The sequence below is a fragment of the Conger conger genome, chromosome 1 (genome assembly GCF_963514075.1).
Source record: "Conger conger chromosome 1, fConCon1.1, whole genome shotgun sequence".
Taxonomy (NCBI): domain Eukaryota; kingdom Metazoa; phylum Chordata; class Actinopteri; order Anguilliformes; family Congridae; genus Conger; species Conger conger.
The window spans coordinates 14,318,229-14,324,228 of NC_083760.1; positions in this window are offsets into that span (position 1 = coordinate 14,318,229).

Here is a 6,000-nt window from a genome sequence, read left to right on the forward strand (position 1 = left end):
CATCCCCGATAACTGTAAAAGAAAAGTAATTATGTGTAATTAAATTAGGCGATAAGACTATAAACCAATTATGAATGATACTTGCAAATGTGCTGTAGATTGATAAAAGTTTTTTTCAGTACCTTCACAAATATGTACAGTATGTACGTATAAACTTTTCCCAATTGTCTTTTAGCAGAACCTGTAAAACTTCAGAGCACAGACTACACCGAGAGAGTGCTGTTATTTGGGGGAACCAAGCGCCCCGCCCCCGTCCCCCAAACCGCCCCTCACAAACGATGAATAAGGAAAAGGAAGGGGGTGTTGAAAGGGGGTGGAAGGGTTGGGGGAGCAAGAAAACGAAGAAAGCCATTTCAATTCTTTGCAACAAGCCTCAACAAAAAGCCGGCAAATCTGATGGAGTCCTCTTAATCGCAAAGGAGGATTTGGCTACCCCGATCCAGCGCACATTAATTTATTCATTTAAAAAGTCTTAATATGTGGCAATGGGCAAGGGATCACACAACACATATAAAGCATTTCTCTCCTTCGCTGTATTTCCTTTTTAATTAAAAGGAGGTCGGGGAATTTATTATTTCTCTTTGCAAGCATAAAGAGAAATATATTTTCTACGCTCCACAATTGAAACGACAACAAAAGATTTTGCTTGAATGGACTTTGAAGTTCAGGAGAGTTACATCGTTGCTTCCCCACTAATATCAGGTATCAGGTAATATTTATAATGGAAAAAAGGAAATGAAGATTAAGCAAAAAATAAAATGTAATAATGCTGTGTATAAAGCCCGATACTTCTGACCAGAAGTCCCACAGGATCACGGTTAAATTAATTAAAACTGAAGTGAGATTGCTCTGGTTGGTATTAAACAGATCACTTATGCTGAATTAATAAAAAAACATGTTTGTATTTTTAATTAACAATCAATTTGATTTCCTTTGATATTTGTAATGGCATTTCACATGAATGTTATATACAGTACACTGTACAGTACATATTTTTATATATGTGTGTGTGCGTGTCTGTGTGTGTGTATACTGCATGTACATGTATGTGGGTGTGTGTATTTGTATGATATATACTCTATATGTGTGAAATATCACATTTAAGTCAATAAATCATGTGTGAAATGTAAAACAAAAAAAAACTTTAACAGCAGTATATAAAATGCATGTATTGCTTTGAGGTTATTTGAAGAGAATCCCTCTCATGGTAAACTGCAGAGGAAATATGCCATCCCTTCAGTGGAATGAAAACTGTTCAGGTTCAGCACAGTTCAGCAAACGTAGTAAATCAGTCCATATCCAAAGAGGAACGTTCCCTACAACCTTTCCTTACACCTCATGAGCATGGAAGTCCGTCATCTTCACTTCCCAGGTTCCCTAGCCTGAAAGCTGTGCTACGTTTACTTTCTTCATGAAATGGTGTTTTACAAAACAAGGTCAGGAAAATTGTGCAGTCGGGTTATTCATAGATTTGTTTTTTTGGTTGTTTTTTTGACTGTTTAAGTTAGTGCCTTGTTCTATGACTGCCCTTACAACCAGTCTTAAACCTAAGACCTTATGAGGAAAGTATTTTTTCTCAGAAACAGTTCTCCCCCCTAACCAACAACCTCCCCTCCCCCCCAAAGGACCTGCTGTCAATACAGGGATAAGAAGTGTAACCGAAAGTTCATTAATTCTCCCTCAACCTCTGTCTCAGTTCTGCTAATTCCCGCCTATTGATGTTCCTTTTCCGTGGAGAAATAGCGTTTTCATGCCGCTGCCCCGGAAAAAAACCCCCGCCACAGGACCCTTCGTGGAGCCTCGGAAAGATGTGCGGAGTGACAGAATGATTGGAGCCACCCTCCTGCCCAGGGAGACTCTCCACACAGCCTGCACTGGAGCACAGTCTCAGCCCTCCTGCCCTGGGAGACTCCACACACGGGAGCATTGGAGCACAGTCTCAGCCCTCCTGCCCAGGGAGACTCCACACACTGGAGCATTGGAGCACAGTCTAGGCCCTACAGCCAAGGGAGACTCCACACAGCCTGCGCTGGAGCACAGTCACCCGGAGATCACCGGTCGCCTGGCCCTCCTGCCTAGGGAGACCCACCACACAGCCTGCACTGGAGCACAGTCTCAGCCCTCCCGCCCAGGGAGACCCTCCACACAGCCTGCGTTGGAGCACTGTCTCAGCCCCGATGCCCAGGGATGCCACAGTGTGGGCCCTCCAGCCCAGGGAAACTCCACACACTGGAGTGCAGGAGCACAGTCTGGGCCCTCCAGCCCAGGGAAACTCCACACACTGGAGAGCAGGAGCACAGTCTGGGCCCTCCTGCCCAGGGAAACTCCACACACTGGAGTGCAGGAGCACAGTGTGGGCCCTCCTGCCCAGGGAAACTCCACACACTGGAGCGCAGGAGCACAGCTTGAGGCCGGGCAGGGATGTATAGGCCCTGACCCCACAGGTCACGTTCTGTGAACGAATTCTAAAGCTTGACATCTGTTGCCTGGCTTTTTGATGGAGGAGAAAAGGAGAGAGCAGACCCCTTGTCAGCTAAACACAGGCCTGTGTAAAATAATACCCTGGCAGGCCACCTCCACCACAATTTTGTTTTTGTTTTGTTTTGTTTTTCTCCTCAGAAAGAGAAATGAAAAGAGAAACGGAGAAAAAAAGAACCTGGACGGGCTTCGCTATTTATGTGGCTGCCCCCCTCTTTTGGGGGGCCCTCTCTCTACATAAGCAAAATGGTCAGGACAAGCCCCTCACTAAAGTGAAAATGTGCCAGTTCGTGCATTAATGGTGTGACATATCTGACTTAGGAGCAGTGAAACGGAATTTGGAGATTTGAAATATATATTTGTGTGCAGATATTGCGCAGGGCAGCTCTGTTTTGCATTTATTCTGGTCAGTTCTAACTGAAAAAGCATAATAGCTTTGATCATTCGGGTACAGCGCCTTTTTTCCTAGGAGATTTGGGTTCAGCTGTTAAACAAAACAGTAATTTTGAATACTCCAGTTCAGGACATTTTAATATCAAAATGTCAGAGGCTGGAGAACAATATATATATAATATGAAAATGACTTTCAGGTCAAAATCCTCTCTGAGCAATGCATTTTGTCACATGCGCATTGAAAGTGTGAAAACTGATGAGAAGCTTAGCATGTTTTTGGCAATAGGTGATCATTTTGACTTTTGCATGTCCCAGTTTTGGAATGCGGAGTAATTCGATAGTTTTCCAATGTAGTTGGCATGGTTACGAGTGAAGAAAGCTGAGACTTAAATCTTATGACTGAATCTCCCTGAACCTGGTGTAATCTCTGTCCAATCTCAGTATTAACATCCAACTTCTGCCTCATCCGTCTTTCATTCAGCTCCCTTTGCTCAAGCTGAACCCGGGCTGCCACACAAAGGTTTTATAACAGGATAAAAAAGTATACAATGCGGCTCCCCGAATCAGTCCACATCAAAGCCTTTTATTGCCTCACGTATGGCATTTGTCTTTTTAATTTTAAAAAGAAAATATAAATGTGCCCTGTGGTGGCTACAAAGTACGGGATGAATATCAGCCCGCTACGTTTGATACCAAGAATAATAATAATAATAAAGGGCGACTCTCTGTGGCTTACTGCCCCACACAAATCTCTGAAATATCGAGAAATGTATCACAAATGTGCGCGCCAAAGCCCTTAACATCCCCGAGCATGATTAAAACAGTACATTAAAATGACATGTGCAGTTTAAACATTCCTGGCCTTAACTGTAAAGCGAAACCCAGCGTAATGTATTACCGGGCCCGACTAACAAGTATTGACTGGCATAATTTTACATTTTTTTCCCCCGCTGCAAATGATGATTACGTTACAAAGACAAAGCATTCCCTCCCTGACGACATTTTAAGACGTGACTCTCCTTTGGAAACGTTTTTTTTCTCTATCTCTCTCTCTCTCTCTCTCTCTCGGCTGTTTCCTTAGTGCGTTCGGAATAATGCATGCATTCCTTTTTACCCACCGTTGATGATAACACGCGTTTAAGGCGTAACAGGGGTGATCGAAATTACATCCGTTGCCGTGACATTGCTCAATGCCGTTTATGGACAGGGTCTACCCACTAATCCATTTAACAAATCACTTTAAAAAGACACCCCATTGATCTTTAATTAGGAGTCCCAGTTAATCACTTTTATAATTATTTTATTGGCGTGCCGAACTGCTGCGCTCCTCTCTCTGACTGAGACACAGCTACTGAGCCTTAGCTTAGCCAGGTAGAGCAGTCATTGTCCATTCAGCTCTGAGTTAGCAGTGCTAACCAAGCCTAATAAAACCTGACTGCTTAAAACAATGTTTTACCTGCCTTTTCACCACTTGAGAGCTCTTAATCATTGTATAGAAAAGTTTATAATTTGTTCTAATGCAACCCCTACCTTAAATGGTTCAATTAGTTCTAATTAGGTTCTAATATAGAACCCAGAGGGAGAATTTGGTTAGATGTACTGCATTCACCATTTATCGATAGCTCTTTAACAGAGGATTGACTTGGCATTTGCTTAATACATACATCCACCTGAGCAAATTCTCTTGGATACTCAATTATCTTTTGCATCATAAAATCAAAAATTACCCCAAAATGCCAATGAAATGAGATACATAAACATGTAAAATAGGTCAGATGTATACACTGAAAATAGCCTCAGAATCTGATTGATCAGTTGAATTTGTAAATTAATAAAGAGAAATGTGTAAGGCGCCTATCACAAATGTCCGCCTGTGTCTGTGTGAATGGGAGGCTGTACGTACTGGCAGGGAACAAAAGTGCTGGCCGATAACAAGGACATCCCCCGTAGAGCTAATCTCTGCAGACTACACATGACAGGCCTGAAGACACACACACGCATGCATGCGCGTGCGCACAAACACACACACACATGTACGCACACACATGCAGGCACACACACACATACACACACACACACGTCATTCCCTCACTGTCTACTGTTAATGCTTCTCAAAATATTGTATCTGTATATTGGTCCCTTATTCTTGAAGGTGACTCTTCACATTTGCCAATTCTTGATAACATCATATGCTTCATAATGTCTTTACATTCAAGACAATGAGTACAGGAGAATTACTCTGCTACTACAATTGCATGAGTATGTGATAGTATACCTTTACTACCAGCCTTTTGGAGAAAGAGAAAACTCAAACAATGGATGGTGTGCACATGCAGTACAGTAGCTCCATCCAACATATGGTTGGTGTAATAGGGCCACTGATGGTAAAAGTTATTCCACAACTCACCAGGACCCTTGAAATTGAAGCCATACTTATATCACACTAAACACACACACACAGGGGCACTGCCACGAATTTTGGGCCGCATGAAAAGGTCTCACCTCGGGTCCTCCAGGCCACCCCACCCCTGTACCTTTACAGCACAGTTTTTGGGGGCCTTTGTCAATCAGGTCTCTTGGAATCATCCTAACTGCCCCCCACCCTACCCTGCCCCTTATGGCACCCCTGCACACACACACACACACACACATGCATCCGGTTGGATTAATACATTATTTTGACTTTGAGGACAGGCATTCTCTATCAACTACAGTACATTGTTAAAAATGTAAGTACACATTCATGGAGAATATTTCAACAGAAGTAAAATAATAATGAGCCTAATAAATTCCACCAAAGACCAGATTGCCAATGCTCACTGAGTCAATTAATGAGCAAACAATTAGCAAATAAACCAGTTTCAAATTTTAACAATGTATTTAGTAGTTCACTATATCTGAAAACTTAGTCAAGATTAAAAAGGCTACGTAGTTACATCGATACCATTTGCAATTCAACTAGACTGTTCTCGATAGACTTGCTAAGCCAGATACCGCGTACTTTATATTTAATAGTCCAGTTAAAATGGAGACTGTCTGACATAGTGGATGTGCAAATGAAGTATATATTTTCCTATGGCAAGTGGCCCTACTATGGCACGGCAGTCCCCTCCAGGTAGCGGTGCTGTA